This window comes from Moschus berezovskii, chromosome 8 (assembly GCF_049115385.1).
Source record: "Moschus berezovskii isolate FMDL1 chromosome 8, NW_MosBer_1.0, whole genome shotgun sequence".
NCBI lineage: Eukaryota > Metazoa > Chordata > Mammalia > Artiodactyla > Moschidae > Moschus > Moschus berezovskii.
Window position 1 is genome coordinate 32997879 of NC_142467.1, and position 22944 is coordinate 33020822.

Genomic DNA, 22944 nt, shown 5'->3' on the forward strand with positions numbered 1-22944 from the left:
TTTAGCATCAGTCCTTCCAGTGAACACCCAGGATTGATCTCCTTTAGAATGGACTGTTGGATCTCCTTACAGTCCAAGGGACTCTCAAGAGTCTTCTCCAGCACCACAGTTCAAAAGCATTAATTCTTCGGCGATCAGCTTTCTTCACAGTCCAACTCTCACATCCATACATGACCACAGGGAAAAAAAACAAACAATGAACTAAAAACAAACAAAAAAAAAAAAAAAGAAAAAAGAAAAAACAAACAACAACAAAAAAATGAACTAAAAACAAAAAAAGAAAAAAGAAAAAAAAATACATGATCACGGGAAAAACCATAGCCTTTACTAGATGGACTTTTGTCGGCAAAGTAATGTCTCTGCTTTTTAATATACTATCAAGGTTGGTCATAACTTTCCTTCCAAGGAGCAAGCGTCTTTTAATTTCATGGCTGCAATCAGCATCTGTGGTGATTTTGGAGCCGAAAAAAATAAAGTCTGACACTGTTTCCACTGTTTTTCCATCTATTTCCCATGAAGTGATGGGACCAGATGCCATGATCTTTGTTTTCTGAATGTTGAGCTTCAAGCCAACCTTTTCACTCTCCTCTTTCACTTTCATCAAGAGGCTTTTTAGTTCCTCTTCACTTTCTGCCACATGCTATTATTTTCCTCCAGCTAATTCCTAATATTGTAAAACCTCACCAGGAAAATTCCCCTTCCTCAGAGTCTTGCTCTAACTCTTTCATCTGAATTAGATAAATCTATCCTTCTCCTTGATGACATCCTGTTCTTTTTCTTATTGGCATTTATTAAATTTGAATTTTATATTTTTCTTGTGTGTTTATTTTATCTGTACATACCTCTCAGACTAGACTAAATCCAAGAAGACAAAAGCAATGACTGATTTGGCTCATTGATTTTTGCTTTTTGGGTTTGTCAAATAAGTGGAATTCAGAGAATGAATGACTTAATGAAAGAAATGGTAGCTTACAACAAGATATGACTTAATGAAATTGCATAGAATCCAATACAGCATCATTATTCCATAACCAATAATGGATATTCACCATGATGTTCTGAGCTCTCTAGAATAAAGTTAAATTATAATTCAACATATTTTGTTTAAGAAGGCAGGAAACATACATCTAAAATAATGTCCAATAATTTTTAAACATAATAACAGGGAAAATGTATATACTGTGATATATGTGAGTTGGACGGTGAAGAAAGCTGAGCACCGAAGAATTGATGCTTTTGAACTGTGGTGTTGGAGAAGACTCTTGAGATTCCCTTGGACTGCAAGGAGATCCAACCAGTCCATCCTAAAGGAGATCAGTCCCGGGTGTTCACTGGAAGGACTGATGCTAAAGCTGAAACTCCAATACTTTGGCCACCTCAGGAGAAGAGATGACTCACTGGAAAAGACTCTGATGCTGGGAGGGATTGGGGGCAGGAGGAGAAGGGGACGACAGAGAATGAGATAGCTGGATGGCATCACTGACTCGATGGACATGAGTTTGAGTGAAGTCCAGGAGTTGGTGATGGACAAGGAGGCCTGGCATGCTGTGATTCATGGGGTCGCAAAGAGTCAGACATGACTGAGCGACTGAATTGAACTGAACTGATATACATATAAGCAGTTCTATTTACATCTCACATTACTAGGATCATTTTGCCCCATAGAATCTAAATCCTGTCTCCTGAAGGAGATGCAGTTAACAGTATACAGCTCAGAAAGTTCTTCCTGAACTTCAATTTTAGCAGCAGTTTATTAGGTTAGCAGCTCCAGAGAAGACTAGAAATTTAAAAACAATAATTGAAACTTGTCACCTGGTTAAATACTGCAAAACCTAACAGTTCTAATTTTTTCCCCATTAATTATTCCAGATTTCTTATGTAGGAGGAGGAAGAGATGCTGTACGTGGAAACCCCATGCAGTGACTGCCTCCTTTGGATCAGTGCGTTATGAAAAGTTGGTATCTGCCATACTGATTGACTGAGAGCAACAGAAAACCCCTGAGGCCTTCTGGTTCAGTTGGGATTGTAATGATAGACTAGCAAGATAAAAGCCTGCCAGAACATTAGCTTCAACTGTATGACAATGCCCTCCCCAAGAAGATATGATGCCGTGTGGATGAATATAGATTGGAAAACGTGGATCCTGACAGCAGCACTGATTTCACTCAGAAAGCCCGTGTGCTGAGAGAATGCTGTGTCTGCTCAGGATAAGGATTCCAGCAATGTGTGAAAAATTCGTTTTCTCAGCTGGAAATACTCATGTGTCTAGTTGTACAAGTGGTAAATTTGGGGTCTGTACTAATGCTGAAGTTTGAGAGAGAGAAATAAAGAGAGTTGTGTGGATATCTACCCCTGTTTGGAGTGAGTGGATTCTTTTTGGCCTAATACTTGGGCATGGGGAGAGGATCACACACCACTCAGAAATAAAATTTCTTTCCAGGATTCCTTGAAGTCCTACTTTCCAAATGCACCCCGATGCCATGAAGTAATTCATTTTCCTCTCCTCTATAGAACTGACACAGTTGTCATCATTTTTATTATTTCTCTGACTGATTCTCTCCTTCTGACTCCACAGAGCAGAAAATTTACCCTCCAGAGGTGCAGAGAGAATAGATTTCCTTTACTTTTTTTTAAAAAAATTATTATTTCTCCAAATATTTTTTTTTTCTCCTTTGAGGGGGAAAAAAAAAAACGATGACAAATTTTGATACCTTTGCATTAGAGTGGTTAATAACATTGACTTTGAAATTAGCCTGAAAACCTGAGTAGGATTTTTCTAACTATAAGACCTTAAGAAATTCACTATAACTCTCTAAACCTCATAGGGCTGTTGTATGAACCTGATGGGAGAATGATAATAAAGCGAGGCATATGGAAACTCTCCATAAATGTTTTCTAATGGCATTATTATCATAAACACAGTGGAAACAGTGTATTTCGGTCATGCTTATTGATATTTTATCCTAGGGACTTAGCCAAGAATCAAGTTAAAGTATGACAGTTAATTTGCCCCTCCCTTTTTTTTTTTTTTGGAGAAAAGGAGTTATGAGTGGCCCACAACTTCACCTGAAAAATCTTTCTCAAAATGCGATGCATGAATTTAAATCTTTACCTTAGAGAAATAGTAAGGAAATGTCCTTTCTGTGACATGACTTTGAAGACGTTCTGACATCTGGGATGAAATAAAATATTTTCACTGAAAATGTAACCATCATTGTACTTGGTACCTGTGGGATATGTGTAATTCAGGACTAAAAATTCAATAATAATTTTTAGTCTTTGTATAATAGAAATCAAATCTTTTGCATTTCTCCCTCTCATCCAAGTTGAACGGCTTGCTTTAGTCACCACAAAATAGTTGAATAGCTGGGAACAGCTGAATAAAACATAACTTTTAGTGTTTGCTGTTAACTATTTTTTGATGGAATAAAAATCTGATGATATTCTGACATCATATAATAGATATGTACAAAATTCATAGCATTTCCTCTCCAGTGCGTAACATTGCTAAACTGGTTGCAGGTGGGAAAAATTGTTTGAGTTCTGCACTTTAGGATTATTTAGAATAGAAGATTATAAATGATAATCTTTCTTTTATAGAGTTAATATATGTTGTCACTATTTTTTGATTTACAATATTTCACCATATTATTTATTTTGGCTTCTCTGGTGGCTCAGACAGTAAAGAATCCGCTTGCAATGCAGGAGACCTGGATTTGATTCCTGGGTCAGGAAGATCTCCTGGAGAAAGAAATAGCAACCCATTCCAGTTTTCTCACCTGAAGAATTCCATAGACAGAGGAGCCTGGTGGGATACAGTCTGTGGGGATTTATTTTTCATTTTTTTCTTTTATACTACTCCATAATAATTCAGTCTATGACCTCCTTGCCTTATAGAATTAAAAGCTGAGTACTGTAACACCATTTTATTTTTATGCAATATCTTTTTATTTTAGAAAAGTCACTAATATTTTTAGACAAAAATTATCTGCCCTCATCTCCCCATGAACCAAAATATGAAAATTTAAAAAGAGAAAGATAATGAATTTGGTTTTGAACATATTGTATTTTACATACCTACTTAGATATCAACCATCTGGAGGCACTCGACTTGCTAAGATGTAAATCTGGACCACATTAGAATGGCATGTACTAAATATGTAAGGATTATCAGCAGAGGAGACAGTTGAAACCAGGGATATAAGTTACAATACTACTTTTTCTCAAGCTTTAGTGTGTATTTATAGGAATCCACCTAAGGATGTTAAAATGCAGACCTGTGATTCAGTGTGGGGCTTCTTCAAGTCTGAAGCGCTCACAGAGGCTGAAGCTGCTGGTTGACAGATCATACTGTCAGTGGCAAGAATTTAGACCACTCAAGGGAAAAGTTAGACTGAAAAGAATGTATAACTAGGGAGATGATCCTGGATAACACATCAGAAAATAATTCAAAGAAAGGCAGTGAAAATGATTAAAATAGATGAATTAGAGAGAATAAAAAATGACCAAAGACAAAGAATAACTAGGACAAATCACTTTTTAAGAAGTGATTGGTCAAACAGGGGCAAAAGATGTGAAAAAGGAAGCCACAGAAGGAAGAAATGAAAAGTCTATATATTTAATAATTAAAAGATCATTTATAGATTGTTCATTCAAGTACCTGTCAGATATATTAATTTTGAATTTTGAATATTTTCTCTGTAGCTTGCCTGTTTATTTTCTTAATGGTGACTTGACGATGGACAGGGAGGCCTGGTGTGCTGCAGTCCGTGTGGTTGCAAAGAATTGAGCACAACTGAGTGACTGAACTGAACTGAAATGCAGAAGGATTTTACTTTTATGAAATCTGATATACCAGTACTTTATTTTATGGATAGTGCTTTCTCTGGTCCCTCTAAGAAATTTCTGCCTATGCTGTCGAGATGCTTTCCTAAGCTTTCTTTTAATAGTTTGTAATTTTTATAATTTTTATACTCCATTTCATACTTCATTTGAATTGATTTCTGTGTATGGAATGAGGTAGGGGTTTCCTACAAATACGTAAATGATAGTATACACATAATAATAAACTACTCAAAATGGGCAGAATTCTTGAACAGATACTTCACAAATGAATAATAAAATCAAGAAGTGCTCAAGATCTTTCAGTTCAGTTCAGTTCAGTTGCTCAGTCACGTCCAACTCTTTGTGACCCCATGAATCGCAGCACACCAGGCCTCCCTGTCCATCACCAACTCCTGGAGTTCACACAAACTCATGTCTACTGAAGATCTTTAGTCATTAGGAAAATGCAAGTCAGTATCACATGCAGATATTGTTCATACATGCTAAAATGGTTAAAATTAAAAACACCAAAAACACCAAATGTTGTTAATATATGGAGTAATCAGAACTTTTATTCATTTCTGGTAGGACTACAAAATGGTGTGTCCACTTTGGAAAACTGTTTGAAGGCTTCTCATAAAGTTATATCTACCCTATGATTCAGCAATCCTCTTCCTGAGCATTTACAAAAGAGAAATAAAAATATGTTCACAAAGAGACATGTACAAGTATGCTCATAATAGCTTTACTCATAATGATACTGAACTGGAAACAATCCAAATATACAAAAAAAAATAATTGATTAATGCACTGTAGTATGATTACTTAAAAGGAAAAACCTACTAGTTATACAGGGCTTCTCTGGTGCCTCAGACGGTAAAGAATCCACCTGCAATGTGAAAGACCTGGGTTTGATCCCTGGGTTGGGAAGATCCCCTGGAGGAGGGCATGACAATCCACTTTAGTATTCTTGCCTGGAGAACTCCCTGGACAGAGGAGCATGGTGGGCTACAGTCCATGGGGTCAAAAAAGAGTTGGACACGACTCTGTGACTAAGCACACACTAGTTATACAACTAGTAAAAGAGAATGAACTTCTGTTATAGATAACAATGTTGATGAAACTCCAAAATGTTATATGGAATCAAAGAAGCCAGATACAAAAGACTACACACTGTTCGATTTCATTTACCTTAAGTTCTACAGAAGGAAAAAATAATCTACAATGAAAGAAATCAGAATGCATTTTACATTCTGCCAGAGGCAATAACCATTCAGATTTTTTTCATCACACTTGCAAGGTGGCATGAGGGAATGGTCTGGAATGAGGCAAACATAATATATCTATAAAGGTGTATGGTTTACTCAGTGTACACATTGTCAAAAATATTTAGGACTCTGCTTTCCCAGTGAATAAAAATTATGCCTCAACTTAGTGAAAACAAGGTTTAAAATGAATCATTAATTATATTTGAAAGGCATGCTTCAGTAGAGGTGGAGGGCAGACCTCCCTTTCAAAGACTGAAGGAGTGCATTGCAAAAAATGTAGTACCTTCTTTAGAGAATTTTAGCTTTAAAGAGAGATACAGAGATGCCACAGTTGTTTGAAATCGAATGTAGTGACTTTGTTGTTTGATATTTATTTTAGGTTAAGGTATGATAAACTTTTTAATCTAGGAGGAGGAATATGTAAAGAGGATGGAGAAATAAAGAGTTAAATCAAGAAAAAAAAAACTGATAGTAATGCTTATGAAATGAGTTCTCAGCCTCCCTCCCCATAGGATCTACAGTCTACACTATTAGAATTAAAAGTGTAATGTATGTCTGCTTACAGTCATTTGAAAAGTTTTAGGAATGCTTGTGTAAATATGGCATTTAATACAATTTAGCGTGTTCTCCATTTTTTATTTCATTAAACACTTGTTAGGGGCTAAGAAGATGAAAAAACAATTTTTTATCTGCACTCAAGGAGCACAGATGTTGTGGAAGTTTACATTTAACGTGAGATAGGCTTCTTGGGCTTCCCTGGTGGCTCAGTTGGCAAAGAATCCACCTGTAATGCAGGAGACCTGGGTTTGATCCCTGGGTTGGGAAGATCCCCTGGAGAAGGAAACAGCTACCCATTCCAGTACTCTGACCTGGAGAATTCCATGGACTGTATAGTCCATGGGGTCACAAAGAGTCAGACACGACTGGGTGACTTTCACTTTCAGGCTACTTAAATAGGTTTGGAATTTTGGTCTCAAGTTCTTAAGCTAGTAATCTCAACTTCGTTAGGATTGTCTTAATAATTCTCACAGCAGAGGTTGGTTTTCCTGACCAATCTGAATTAAATAATGGTCTAGGACCTACTGTATTTTAAAATAAAACATTACCTAAAAGTATATTTCAGGATTGTATGAAGACTCTTGGGATAAAGAAATAGCTTGGGTGAGACAAAGATGAATGCACAAAATAGAAAGAAAGATAAAGAACCTCTGTATACCAAGAAGTATCTTTGGTGTTGCTACATCTAGGATAAGCAATAGGAAAGCTATTTAAGTTCTATATGTAGCTCTAATCTATTTGGATGTGATACTGTTGAACCTAGACTGTCATAGGCTACTCTGGGGCTTTCTACAATGAAGCAAATATAGCAAAAGACATTTGCTAATATTTTTCATTGGCTCAAGCTTTAATCTATTATATGTTTTATTTCCCAGTTTTACAGTATTCTTTTACAGGGGTTGAGTGAATTCATGGTGTTCATTTCTATCTGTTATTATTTTATCTGGATTTGTAGATATTAAATTTATTGTAGTTGACACAAACAATATCACCTTATTTATCCAAATTTACCATGTCTTAGAGTGGATTTGGGGCTTTGAGCAGAATAGGGAGACTGATATGTGGAAATGATATATGGGATCACACAAGAGCAAAAGAAATTAGTGTTCCCTAACTTGACTCACTGGAAAAGACTCTGACGCTGGGAGGGATTGGGGGCAGGAGGAGAAGGGGACGACAGAGAATGAGATGGCTGGATGGCATCACCAACTCGATGGACATGAGTTTGAGTGAACTCCGGGAGTTGGTGATGGACAGGGAGGCCTGGCGTGCTGTGATTCATGGGGTTGCAAAGAGTTGGACATGACTGAGTGGCTGAACTGAACTGAACTGAACTTCCATGAAAATACAAGAGGGTTCTATCAAGGAAGGTTTTTCTTGAAAATGGGAACCTGGAATTTTTGACAGCAATTTGCCACACAGTGGTTACAGCCCTGACTCTGAAGCCAGAGTGGTGTGCCTCAATTTACTCTTCTGTGAAATGGAGTGTATAACAGTTATGTGAGGAAAAATAACAGCGGTGAGAATGAAGGAGGTAATATAAGTAGTGTTGAGAATAGTGGGGCACTCAACAAAATTAGACATTATTACTGGAGTGAAAATAGTTTCTCGCTTCTGGTAGTTTCTCATACCTTACATACATATACAACACACAAAACCAAACTGTGGCTTTATGGTCCAAGATATGTCCAAATTCACACAATCATTGCTTGGATTCATGATCTCTCAACATAGAATTCTAGCTAAACGGCGCCATTTTCTTCTTCTGTAATCAACCACAAACTCATTTACCAATTGCAGGCCAGAATCCCTATGAGACTCAAGCAAACTTTCACATTTCGAAGGCCACAGCCCACCTTCTTGTCCCTGTCTGCTCTCTGAGAATGCTTTCAAACCAATCTCCTTTTCTGAAATACTAGAAAGGGACTCTTTCTTAAATACCTTGGCTCCTATTTTCTTCTTTATAATGTGGCTACACTTGCTATTTCCAGGAGCTCCCCAGTTCTCCTTTCAGTGCAGAGATAGGCTGCCCTGAAATCTTTAATTACTGATCATACCATCCTCTTAATCTTCATTCCTTCTTGGTCTATTCACCCAAAGCTGACTTGTGTCTTCTGTCAAAGTCCCTGTAGATGAAATTGGTTTCTCAATTAACATATGTCTGTCTGTCCCCCCACCCACTGTTTTAGGGGGAAAAAAAAACCCTCCTATTCTGCAAAGAATGCCACTTAGAAAGGTTGTTAATCACTACATGCTTGTTCTGAATTGTATTGTTCTGCATTGTATCATGCTGCTCGATTGCGAGCTCCACAGGGCAGAGTCTTTATTTGCCTTGCCCTGACTATTGTTCAGAGCAGTGCACATTGATGACACTATAGAAAAAACAAACAATGGCTTTTTCCACGTTTTTCCATTTTAATTGTCAAATGGGATGGTATAAAAGCACAATTCACATGAGACTTGAGTACACAGCCTCTGAAATTGCTAAAATAAGCCATGTGAGCTTAGAAGCCAAGTCTTTCTTTTTAAAAGAGTCATTTGCAACTCTTGTCCATTTGTCATTATTGTTCCCTCAAAATTACCTGAAAGTTAAACTTTCTATTTAAATGATTACAGGTACTTTCAACTCACTTGATTTAGCAGAGAACTTCTGGGCAATGAACATAGTACCTGAATATACTTGGCACTGACAAAATTGTAAGGACGAAAGGCAGTTGTCTGTTACAGCCTTTTCACAAACTGACTCTATAAAAGGTACCATTTCTCGGTAAAGTTCACAATTAGTACCACTGTCAACAGTCGACACATTTGAACCAGTGGGAAGTGATTAAAAAATATTAAAAATAAATAAATGTTAATCTCTCACCAGAACACAGTTTACCTCGTCTCGAGGAAATTCACACAAAGGCAAGCATAGTTTAGACAGTTGCCAAGTATTTTTACTGCTTCTGCCTGACATTAGCTCCTGCAGCACATCTCAGAAGGGACTGTTTCTGTGCATCTCTGGATTCAATATCTTACTAAATAGAATGTTGATTGAATGGTCAAAGCTCTAGATGGACTCTAAGAAATGGCAATATTACAGAAGACAGACGTATAAATACCATAAATATAAAAGCATATTCCAGGAAAATTGACTTATAAATGGACACCGCACAGGTCTCAATGCAAGGCTTCCCCAAAGTCTCACATATAAATACAGACAATTTAAAAATAAACTCATAATGATACATCTTAGAAACTTTTATACAGCCTTAAGTGATAAGAAATGGTTTTTGACCTCTGAAGACAGAATTGTAGAGTACAAAGTTTTCCATATTTTTGTATCCTAAGAATTTCTCAGGGGACTTGTCAAAACGTAGATTCTCATGCCCAACACCATTGCTATTAACACAGGTCTTTGAAGGGAGATTTCTGGGTATCTGTATTTTTATGAGTTTTCTCAGCTGATTCTGATGATCATATAGTAAGTGCTAGAATGGTAAGATGGGAAAATGAAATTGGAAATATCAAGCACTCATCTCTTGTTTGGATCATTTGTATGCTGTCAGATACCTTCTTGTGGATCTTACATCAGTTGTTGTAGCATTCTGAACCTCTTTCTTCTCCAATAGCAAAAGAAGGGTCTAGAATGAATACTCTCTCTAAAGTACTTTTTATTTTTTTAACTCCAACATTCATTTTATGATTCCAATTAAGAAGATGAGCTGGTTCATATTGTTTTTCTGATTCATGTTTAATATCTGAGAGATTAAGTGAGCTTGCTAAGAACAAAGCACATTGGCTTTGTTGTTTCTCTTGATACGTATAACTCAAGGCTAATTTCCCCACTGTATCCCAATGTATTAACACTAATGGAGAAAAAGGTTTCCTTGAGAAATTAGGATTGTGAGGGTGTTTGGAAGGGGATAAGCAATAAGTAAGTGTGTGATGCAAAGACTAAATTAGATTTTAGAAGAGTCTTCGAAGGCTCTTTAAACATCTATTCATGATGGCCACAAGCCCCCCAGAGAGTCACATAAATTATCCTAAAGATTCTTTCATAAGATAATGGAGACTAATTTGAAGAAGTAAATAGTAATTGCAATATTAAGCAGTTCAAACTACCTTGATGGCTATTTTTGGAACTCCCCATGCTGACAGATTTTTTTTTTTTTTTTTGGTGCTAAGTGCTTTTCCCTCTTCCTTGAAAAAAAGCATTTTATATAATTTGGCATTACCTATTTTATATATGTGGCATTTTGCTTAGCATTAAAGTAGTTTATTTGGAGAAGATCTTTTCCACACTATTCTGGGGAACAGGCTGCTACCCTCTTCAAGTAGCAGCAAAAGATGCAAGGAGGCTCGTTTAAATGTGGCTTCTCTTTAACAGCTTGTTGGGATGAGGAACAGAACAAGAGCATAAACATTATTAAAATAGACTACAGTGCCAAATGCAAGGAAGTGCATGCCAGAAATTCTCCAAAAGTAGCATGGAACTGACAAAGAAGGCATACTCCAGTATTTACACTCTAGCTTTACTACGACCTACCAGGGTTCATGCATCAGCCACGTGTTCTAATCTGTATGCTGCGGTTGCACCCCTTCCCTCAACGGCTCTGCAGAGAAAACAACAGGTGTTTCTAGTCAAATAACATCGTGGAACACAATCAGTAATGACCCAAATGGGTCTAGTAACCCAAGGATTTGCTTTCAGATTTTCTTCTAATAGTCTCCTTTGGTTTTCTGGTCTTTGGGAAACACACACACATGTGCACATTCACATAAACATACACAAGATTGTTTGTTCAAAACCTGTCCCGCTCCCCCTCCCACCACCATTGTTTAACAGAATTCAACAGTGTTCCCAACCTGACAACAAAGGCTTAAGGTAACAAAGAATAGAGCAGACACATTTTGTGGCCCTCTTAATAAGAATCCAAACATAGGGGTTTCTGATAATGCCGAGCACTTTAAATGTAACCACCCTCGCCCTTCGTAAAACACTAGCTGCTCTATGCTCGTACATGGACAGAGTTCAAATGCAGAGCTGAGACAATAGCTAAGTCCTTGGGATTCTCTTTTGAATACTGTGTACAAGAGTGTGGCGAGTAGCACGGTAGCTGCTTCTGCTAAGCATGAATTTTAATCTGTACCCTCTGGCCTCTTGGAGGTCTGAAGGTTTTGTATGGATGAGGCAGGAATTTACTCGTGCCTTGAAAAAAAGATGATATTGTAGGCTGTTTTTCCCTGACAACAAGATATGCATATGGTCCCTCCAAGGATACTAACCCTGCCTGACAGCTTGAGTCTTGCATTACTTGAACTGGTTTTCTGGTGGTTAATCCAATTCCAGGAATTAATTGGCAGTGGCTAGACATGACAACGCTATTTTGGTTTTTGCTTTTTTACTATAAAATCTGAAGACTTAAAAAAAAAAAATTCCTCAGGTTGCAAGATAGCTTATTATGAAATCATCACTGAGATATAGGAAATTTTGTTCTCTGAGATTTTTTTGGAATCACTGTCTCATTGTTAAGACTAAAGTCTTGGCTGTTCTAATTTTCCACATGCTTATCCATCATATCCCACTGCCAATTGTGGAAATACTGTTATATAGTGACAATACCTTAAATAGATTTTAAGATTTTATAAGTTGGATCTAGCATACTTCTGGACACATAGCTGACAAATGTTGAATGAATAGATACATATTGGTAATGGGAATAATATTAATGATTAATATTTTTAATGCTTATTATGTGCCAGGCACTATGTTACATATCTTATTTGCCTTATTTCAACTAATCCTCAAAACATCCCTTTAGGTTAAATATTTTCTGTAAAAAAATAGTCGACTTCATGGCTCTTTATCTCACTGCTTGGAGTCTTAAGTAGTGGGATTTTAGTCCATCATATATCTAAGCTGATTTATTTTCACTCAGGGCACCATGGGGATGGACTGGCTGTCCATTAGTGCCTTCTGATTTTTGTGAAGTCAGATAATTACAAAACAAAACAAAATAGCAGAATAAGTAATTTGCTCAAGACCATAATAAATCAGTAAGTAGGAAACTAGTCATGTCTTGCTACTTATTCATTAATTGCATTATAAAGTACTATACAGATGGAAAGATAGTCATTTTTTAATATTTTATTTTATAGTATAATATTCAGCAAGAGAGCAAGGTATACTATAATAGATAAATAATTTTTAAACACACACGTACATACACATATGTATGTGTGTATTTGGTTATTTCCATCTCCAGTGTGTGTACTTATATTTCTTTACTGTTCAGTTCAGTTCAGTTCAGTCTCTCAGTCTTGTCTGACTCTTTACATATATTCTTATATGGAAATTAAGACCATAGCTTTCTTATTACTGATAAAATTTCAGGTGATTGTTTTTATTCTTTTTGCTTATTCTAGTTTACTTTTCAAATTTATACATATGTTAATTTTACAATAAATATTTTTAAATATATTCAGTAAATTAGAACACTGAGAATGTAATTAATGCAGTTTAACCCAGGCAGGTCTTCATGAAGGAAGACAATCGAGTTTGTCTGAAGAATCTATCAGATTTAGGCAAATGGAGAAGATGCAAAAAGGCAGCTAGAGAGAGAAGGAAACCTTTCTGGCAAAGCCAGAGGCAAGAAAAAATATAACATATTCCAAGGACAGACGCAATCCAATTTTCTACACCAAACACAGGCCAGTATATAACAGAGAATCGGCCATATAGGAGAGGTGTCTTTAGGGTGAGTATATTCAGCCTGTTCTACACCATCCCAAGAAGAAGTCTGGATATATGTGAAGCCACACAAAAGGTAAAGTTGAATTCATTTCAAACTGGTATGTCAGTCTTTTTAGTCAAGGTCCACTGTATACACTTTGTTCTTTGTTCAACTCTTATGAGGCACAAAGGCCCTAATAATTTAGATCTAAGCCAAGTTACACAAGGGTTTGAAGACATTCAGTTTTGATAATAAAATTCTGTTTCTTGCAAAACTGTCCTAACAGTTGAAACTTCCTAGTGTTGGGATGATAAATACATAGATGACTACATGAAAAGGACTCAGCAGAATGCCAGACCCATGAAAAGTATTCCATAAATGGTAGCCACTAATATTTGTACTCATTAGTTCTGGAGATAACCCAAGTGTGTAGTCACAGACAGAAGCGATTGACAGAGTGTTGAAAGCCATCTTATAGAAGGATATTTTCTCCATCATGTTCATATAGTCCACATACAATGTACAATTTCTGCCATTAGCTATATTGTTGATATAAGTGGTAAAGGTTCCTACTTAGATGAAATAGGACTATTTAAGAAAATAGAAGAGAGGAATGAAACAAAATATTGACCAACAGACTGATATTTCCCCAGGCACTGTGCTAGGCACTTCACACACTTTTTCATATTTAGGCTTCACAATAAACCTGAATGGTATGTTTTTAACCTCATTTCAAAAATAAGAAAACACAGGCTACAAAGAGTACCTAGTTTATTAACGATTATTATTTAGATAGAACATGGGGAAAAAAAGGAATTCTAACCTGTGATTCTGAAATTCACAGTCTTTCCGTGAGAAGACATGCTCAATTAGAAAGAAGTAAAGCACATGGTATAGCAGCAAGGATATAAGAAACAAAATTCTGAGCTCACTAACCATTTCTTAACTTTTGTTAGATCATTTAATTTTCTGTATGTAGCTGTATCAAATATTCAAAAAAGAGATTCAATTCTGTGACTGCTACGGGGTCTTTCTTTTCTAAAATGGATAAAGATTATGATCTATTATATTTTTAAGTCTAATTATTTAAAGCAATTGACAATGGATTTTTAAAAAATTAAGAACTAAGTCTTACATATGCCAACAAATTTGGAAAACTAAGTAGTGGTCACAGGACTGGAAAAGGTCAGATTTCATTCCAATCCAAAAGAAAGGCAATGACAAAGAATGCTCAAACTATTGCATAATTGCATTCATTTCACACACTAGTAAAGTCATGCTCAAAATTCTCCAAGCCAGGCTTCAGCAATATGTGAACAGTGAAATTCCAGATGTTTAAGCTGGTTTAAGAAAAGGCAGAGGAACCAGAGATCAAATTGCCAACATATGCTGGATCATGGAAAAAGCAAGAGAGTTCCAGAAAAGCATCTATTTCTGCTTCACTGACTATGCCAAAGCCTTTGACTGTGTGGATCACAATAAACTGTGGAAAATTCTGAAAAGATGGGAACACTAGACCACCTGACCTGCCTCTTGAGAAACCTGTATGCAGGTCTGGAAGCAACAGTTAGAACTGGACATGGAACAACAGACTGGTTCCAAATAGGAAAAGGAGTACGTCAAGGCTGTATATTGTCAACCTGCTTATTTAACTTATATGCAGAGTACATCATGAGAAACGCTGGGCTGGAGGAAGCACAAGCTGGAATCAAGATTGCAGGGAGAAATATCAATAACCTCAGATATGCAGATGACACCACCCTTATGGTAGAAAGTGAAGAGGAACTAAAGAGCTTCTTGATGAAAGCAAAAGAGGAGAGTGAAAAAGTTGACTTAAAGCTCATCATTCAGAAAACTAAGATCATGGCATCCAGTCCTATCACTTCATGGCAAATAGATAGGGAAACAATGGAAACCGTGTCAGACTTTATTTTTCTTGGCTCCAAAATCACTGAAGATGGTGATTGCAGCCATGAAATTAAAAGACGCTCACTCTTTGGAAGGAAAGTTATGACCAACCTAGGTAGCATATTAAAAAGCAGAGATATTACTTTGCCAACAAACGTCCGTCTAATCAAGCCTATCGTTTTTCCAGTGGTCATGTATGGATGTGAGTTGGATAATAAAGAAAACTGAGCACTGAAGAATTGATGCTTTGGACTGTGGTGTTGGAGAAGACTCTTGAGAGTCCCTTGGACTGCAAGGATATCCAACCAGTCGATCCTAAAAGAGATCAGTCCTGGGTGTTCATTGGAAGGACTGATGTTGAAGCTGAAACTCCAATACTTTGGCCACCTGATGTGAAGATCAGACTCATTTGAAAAGACCCTGATGCCGGGAAAGATTGAGGGCAGGAGGAGAAGGGGACAACAGAGGATGAAATGTTTAGATGGCATCACTGACTCGATGGACATGGGTTTGGGTGGACTCCGGGAGTTGGTGATGGACAGGAGGCCTGGCGTGCTGTGGTTTGTGTGGTTGCAAAGAGTCGAACGTGACTGAGAGGCTGAACTGAACTGAACTGAAGGCTTACACTTATGTGTCAGGAGCTAATCTAAGCACTTTACAAACATGAATTCATTGAATTAAACTCATCAAACAACATTTATGATGCAGCTATTATTATGAGATACTATTATATCAACATTATACATATGAAGAATTGAGGGACACAGACTTTAGGTAACATCTCCAAGGCCATGTAAACAGTCAAAAACAAGGCCTTTAACCTAAAGACTCTGGACCCGTTTACTGATTGTAGTGGATATAGAAAAGTCAGACCTTTGAATCAGTTTCTTCTGATTCATACAAACAAACAAAAAACATTTTGATTCAGAATGGTAAAGATCTGGTGCTTGAAGATGAGCAAACTTGTGTAGCCAGAAAAGAATTATGAGGTTACTGATAAAGTGAAGCAGAAAAGGTAAAGGAAAGGGAGAAAGGGCTGAAATGCAAGCAACTGTGCTTCCAAATTCACACAGACAGTTACAGCTTAATTCTCTGGTTTCAGGCAGCCTGGGATCTAGAGGTATCAGTACTTCAGGTAACAGCACTTAGATTTTTCATGGGAAACTATCCTTCCAGTTCTCAAGGGTAGTGGTTTTTAAAGTTTGGCCCTGGTCAGGCAGCATCGGCCTCACCTCCTGGAAACTTAGAAATGCAACCTTAATCTGCTGAGTCAGACACTCCAGGGAGTGCAGTCCAGCATAGATATGCTAAGCCCTCCAGGGAAGTTTAATGTTTGCTCAAATTTGAGAACTCCTGCTTTAAGACACATGATTTGGATACACCTAATTGGGATTTGACTCTTGAAATGGACTTTTTCATCCGAAGTGGTCAATCCTAACATAACATCACCTGCTCCCGAGAAGAGTGACTGATTCACTCACATAGAGCCCATGAAACACAATGTCAAAGGGTCTTACTCAAAATGTTAAGAGGATAACACATGAGATTGGAACTGCTTGTCACTAGCATAGGAGAGCCTGCCCGAGAGTGATGTGGGCGCAGGAGACCAAGACAGAGAAAGCTCTGTCTTCTCTACCAATCTCTCTCTGCGTCTGAGTTCTTTGCAACACAAATGAAATACAGTTACGTGTTCATTTATGCATGCTGTTTCCTCTGCTTGCAGTGCTCCTCCCATTTCTCTATTGTCCTCAGGCAGAATTAACCTTTTTCTGTTCTCATCCCTGCACCAATGTTTTCTTACACTGAACTTTGCTCTGGTTACCCACCATTATTGTTTGTTAACCATGTATCTCCTCTCCCCTTTCCAAAGAGCATCTTCCTGAAGGTAGGAGAATAAAATTGCTGCTTATTTTTATACTTGTATCCCTAGCACTAAGCATCATAATAGATGCTTAAGATGTTTGCTGAATAAATAACTTTTCTACATACCTCACGGGATTATTGCAAGGATCAAATCAGAGTAAGACTTAGAACAGGCTTAGTAAGATACAAAGCTCTGAACAAACACGAGTCATGTTTATAATTATTAATCTTTTATCTTGTGGGCTCATCTTTTCAAAAAATGTGTGATCACAAGAGATGGCTGGTAAACCTTGTAAATCTGTGATAAATTGATTATAGAAATTGCTGCAATTCTTGGCTACTCCTATATGGAATCAGCGCATAAATATACATTAAAATGACCACTCTGGTGGGAATATAAAAGAGAGATTGAGATTCTCTGTGCATGGATTTAGAGATGTGACTTTGAGTGATTAAACAAAAGAGTAGCATAAGGGAACAACTGAAATGAGACTTTCAGGCAAAGGGAAGAACATATACAAAGGCCCTGTGGCAGCAGGCATTTGGTTGAGGAGGACTGGAGAAGTAGAAAATGATTAGACCAGACAGTAGGCTGTGTTAGGGAATTTGTTGTTTTTGCTTTCACCAAGAGTAATGAGAAATCATGAAAAAGTGTTAAGTTGAGGAATGACATGATCATATTGGTATTTTTAAATACTACCCTGGATCTTTTCCCTTTTATTGGGTTGGCCAAGAAGTTCATTCAAGTTTTTCCATAAGATGTTACAGAAAAATCCAAATGAACTTTTGGCCAACCCAATAGATATCTCAGCCCCTCCCAACCTGATGATTTACTGTTTATATTATTTTTGAATTATAAGGTTAAAAACACAAAATTGTTTTTAAGCTTTTAGCAACTCTGCTTATTTTATGTTCTTTAACTTTTACTTGAACTGTGAAATTTGCTAAATACTAACCCCTTTTTCATCAGGGAGAGAGTCTTGTCACCTCTGCATTGTAACAAGTAAAGTTTGAATTTAACCGATTCCTGAAATCCTCATTTAAGGAAGTCCCTTATTCAAAATTAAACTGCACTCACATAAAAATTAATATACATGTATCTGATTCTTACACACATTATTAGAGTGTATTTAAAAATTGAAAATGTTTATATTTAAAACATATTCTGGACTACTTAGCAAATTAGCACATAAATTTATTTTTGAAAATTACTGCAGAATCATTTGCTCTTATTCAGTACTGGAAATTAGAAATGATAAAACATGGGCACTTCTATCCACTAGTATTACTTGACATCTAATTAAGACAAAATCACAACAAATAGAACTATAGAAATCCCCAAGGAAATTCAGATTGGTAACAGAATGCTATAGTACAACCAATAATGTGTTTGACTATATAAGCCCTTAGTCTAGATCAGTAAGAAATTGTTTGTTACATTATTTTTTACCCAGATTCTACACATGGTATGAACTTTACATCTTTTTAAAAAATGGTTTTAATTTGGGTATTCTGGCAATGTTGTTTGCAGCTGTTTGACACCGCCCCACCTAAATCACAAATTCAACACTCCCACATCATCTTGGTGCTTCTCCACTGACACTTCTGGAACACATGATTGCTATTGTCAGCTACATTTACCACCCACTGCAGAGGTTTGCTGAAACTGATTAGCTAGTGAAGGGATATATGTTTTAGCAGCTTTGAGATAGAGCAAACTATACGTGTAATTCACCGTATGATGTTTAGTTTGTATTCCAGTTTAACAGAAGACAGAAAAAGCAAAAGATAGAGACAAGCAAGTAATAAGGAGAGAGCATCACAGACATAAACTCATTTTCGGCCCATTATATCAGCTGTGACCTCTGTTCCCACTTTGGCAGGCATGCGCTAGGTGAAGAGTTCCCAGACTCAGTACTGCTGCAGTTCTTTGCTGTGGGTGGCTGTCTTGTGCACTGCAGGATATTAGGACACTCCCCAGTCTCTAACCATTATATCCTGCCTTCAATTTTACCAAGCAGTGTGTTCTTCAAATGCCCTCTGGGAAGCCAGAAAGCTCTTAGGTGAGAGCCACTGCTCCAGGTTATACAAGTTTAGAGCTATGATAACTGGTTTCTTTTTTCTTCCTGAAGTTGATTAGTTGTGCTGTTGTTCACTAGCTCCCGAGGAGCTCTGACCTACTAGCCCTGATACCCTCCTGACTCTTATTCTGCCCTGCCCACAGATTGGCTTATTTAATAAGAATTCTACTAATAACAGCCTTAAGAAAATTAATAATAGCTACTACTATAAAATATTTATAATGTGCCAGACCTTGTTTCTAAGCAAATTATAAACATATATGTTACTGAGTCTTTATAAAAACCTCATGAGGTTAGGTAATATTATCTTAATTTATAGCTGAGTGAATTGGCATTTAGAAAGGTTAGGCAATGCTCTCAGGAAAAAAAAAAAAATCCAAAATTCTGACATTCCTTTCAAGGCCTGTTAGGATTTGGTCATAATTTCCCCTTTCATCCCACCCTCCAACATGTAGACATCCTAGGTTTCGCTTCAATTTCTCAAACAAATAGGCCATTTTTTAAGAGTCTACATATGCTGGCTCCTGCTCTGGCATATTTGCTTCTCTGAATTTCCCCCTCCCAAGTGGGCCCATTCATTCTTTGGTCAACCTGGACATCTGTTCTTTTAAACCTCCTTCATTCAATTCCACATGATTAGGTTTTTCCTTTGGAGGTTCTGTACTTGCTACTTAAGTGCCTTCTCTATTTCTTACACTTGTCTGTGATCTCTCTTAAATAATTCACTTTGCTTAGTCCACTGCTGTTTCAGTTCAGTTCAGTTGCTCAGTCGTGTCTGACTCTTTGCAACCCCATGGAATGTAGCACACCAGGCCTTCCTGTCCATCACCAACTCCTGGAGTTCACTCAAACTCATGTCCATCGAGTTGGTGATGCCATCCAACCATCTCACCCTTTGTCGTCCCCTTCTCCTCCCACCTTCAATCTTTCTGAGAATCAAGGTCTTTTCTAACGAGTCAGTTCTTTGCATCAGGTGGCCAAAGTATTGGAGTTTCAGCTTCATCATCAGTCCTTCCAATGAATATTAAGGACTGATTTCCTTTAGGATGGACTGGTTGGATCTCCTTGCAGTCCACTGCTGTTTACCCAGTGCCTATAATAGTGCTGGGCTCAAAGTTGTTGTTTAGTCGCTAAGTTTTGCCTGATTCTGTGATCCTTCAGACTACAGCCTGCCAAGCTCCTCTGTCCATGGGATTACCCAGACAAGAATACTGGAGTGGGTTGCCATTTCCTTCTCCAGGGGATCTTCCCAACCTAGGGATAGAGGGTGCATCTCCTGCATTGCAGACAGATTCTTTACCACTGAGCCACCTGGGAAGCCTTGGGCTCAAAGCTGCTGCTGCTGCTGCTGTCACTTTAGTCATGTCCAACTCTGTGTGACCCCATAGATGTCAGCCCACCAGGCTCCCCAATCCCTGGGATACTCCAGGCAAGAACATTGGAGTGGGTTGCCATTTCCTTCTCCAATGTATGAAAGTGAAAAGTGAAAGTGAAGTCACTCAGTCATATCTGACTGTTAGTGACCCCATGGACTGCAGCCTACCAGGCTCCTCCACCCATGGGATTTTCCAGGCAAGAGTACTGGAATGGGTTGCCATTGCCTTCTCCTACCAATGTGTAAATGTTACCGGTGCTGTTCAATGCTTTTGAACTGTGGTGCTAGAGAAGACTCTTGAGAGCCCCTTGGACAGCAAAGAGATCAAACCAGTCAATCCTAAAAGAAATCAACCCTGAATATTCATTGGAAGGACTGATGCTGAGGCTGAAGCTCCAGTATTTTGGCCACGTGATGAAAAGAGCCAACTCTTGGGAAAAGACCCTAAGGCTGGGAAAGATTGATGGCAGGAAGAGAATGGGGATGACAGAGAATGAGATAGTTGGATGGCATCACCAACTCAATCGACATGCGTTTGAGCAAATATCGGGAAATAGTAGAGGACAGGGAAGGCTGGCATGCTGCAGTTCATGGGGTCATAAAGAGTCAGACACAACTTAGAGACTGAACAACAAATGTTACCGATGACAGAATGAACGGATATCCCCAAAACCATTTAGCCCAGAAGTTGTGGAACAGGGATATTAACTCAAGTCTCTCTGATTTTGAAGGCAGTTTCCAAATTCTTGGGCTTACTAGAGCACACCTATCTGAAAAGATTTCGTATCCTGCTGGGTTCATTTTAGCCCTTTCCACCTACCAACTACACCCTTGTATAAAGCAAACTCGAGATACTTAGGTATCATGTGATCTGATCTCAGAAATAGAAATGACTAAAACTATTATTTGTGATTGCCTAGAACACACACCTAGAAATATCAAGTGGACTATTAAATTTGTTAAAAAATAAAAATTAAATGACTTTAATAAAAATCACAACCAAGAATAAGCCATGAAAAAAAAAAAACAGAAAAAAAAACAAACAACAACCTGTACTAGATAGTAACAGTTCACATGGCAATGAGTTTAATACTGTGGTGGAGTTTCAAATGCCAAGTATTACCCTCTGTAACTGTTAAGAAATGGAGTTCCTCCATGTGTGAAAATTTCAGGATAATAAAATCTATGCCTCCCAATATATTTCAATATGAGCAAGTGATTATGTTTAAGATTCTTCTAATTGGTCTTCAGATTTCATTGAATTTCACTATGATTGGATGACTTCCTCAAATCTCATAACAGGTAGTGGCACAATTCTCTGAAAATGACAAAATGGATATGTTTACAATATCTAAAGTACCATGCAAAATATGTTTAATTATGCATAGGTTAACAGCTGTTAGTTTAGTTGTACTGTATATAGGATGAGATACTCAAGTGAGAAGGAATATTTGACCTATTCAGTTCAGTTCAGTTCAGTTGCTCAGTCGTGTGCGACTCTTTGTGACCCCATGAACCACAGCACGCCAGGCCTCCCAGTCCATCACCAAATCCCAGAGTTCACTCAAACTCACCTGCATCGAGTCGGTGATGCCATCAAGCCATCTCATTTTCTGTCATCCCCTTCTCCTCCTGCCCCCAATCCCTCCCAGCATCAGAGTCTTTTCCAGTGAGTCAGCTCTTCACATGAGGTGGCCAAAGTATTGGAGCTTCAGCTTTAGCATCAGTCCTTCCAATGATCACCCAGGATTGATCTCCTTTAGAATGGACTGGTTGGATCTCCTTGCAGTCCAAGGGACTCTCAAGAATTAGAAAAGTATATTAAAGACAGTTACTATGTAAACAGCCGTTTTGGAGCTGTATGCCAAACATCAACATTCCAAATATATGAGTAACTGCACTTTCTTATCTTCCCGACTACTGGTGGTTTTGTGATTAGTCTACTGGGCAATGGCAATATTATGAGGCTATTAATATCAAGTCATGATTTTATTCTATGTGGGGAAAAAGTAAACCTCTCAGCTGGTAACTAAAACTTAAATTCTGAACCCAACTTAACAAATGTATAAATGAATTTTAGAAAAGAAAGAGACAAATATAAACTGACCTCCATCTCCATGAATGACAACAAAATCTGTGGAAGGTTTGATCCCTTAACTTTAATACTAGGGAAACTAAAGTTGTAAATAATAAAGTGGTTATGAAAATAACTATAATAATTTCACAGTAACAACAATGACATGCATCTCTATAACTGGATTATATATTGTCCTATATAACATTTTTTGTACTGTCTTCCAAATTACTCGTATTGCTTGCCACTGGTTGGATCATCTTTGGAAGAAAAG

The 22944-nt window shown here is 37.6% G+C and overlaps 1 non-coding gene across 1 annotated transcript; it reads left to right on the plus strand.

Annotated features, from left to right (window-relative positions):
- The first annotated feature begins 12489 nt into the window (after positions 1-12489).
- LOC129559669 (small nucleolar RNA SNORA79) lies at positions 12490-12637 on the plus strand. Its single transcript, XR_008686612.1, has one exon. It is a non-coding gene; the product is annotated as a small nucleolar RNA SNORA79 (small nucleolar RNA).
- Positions 12638-22944: the final 10307 nt, after the last annotated feature.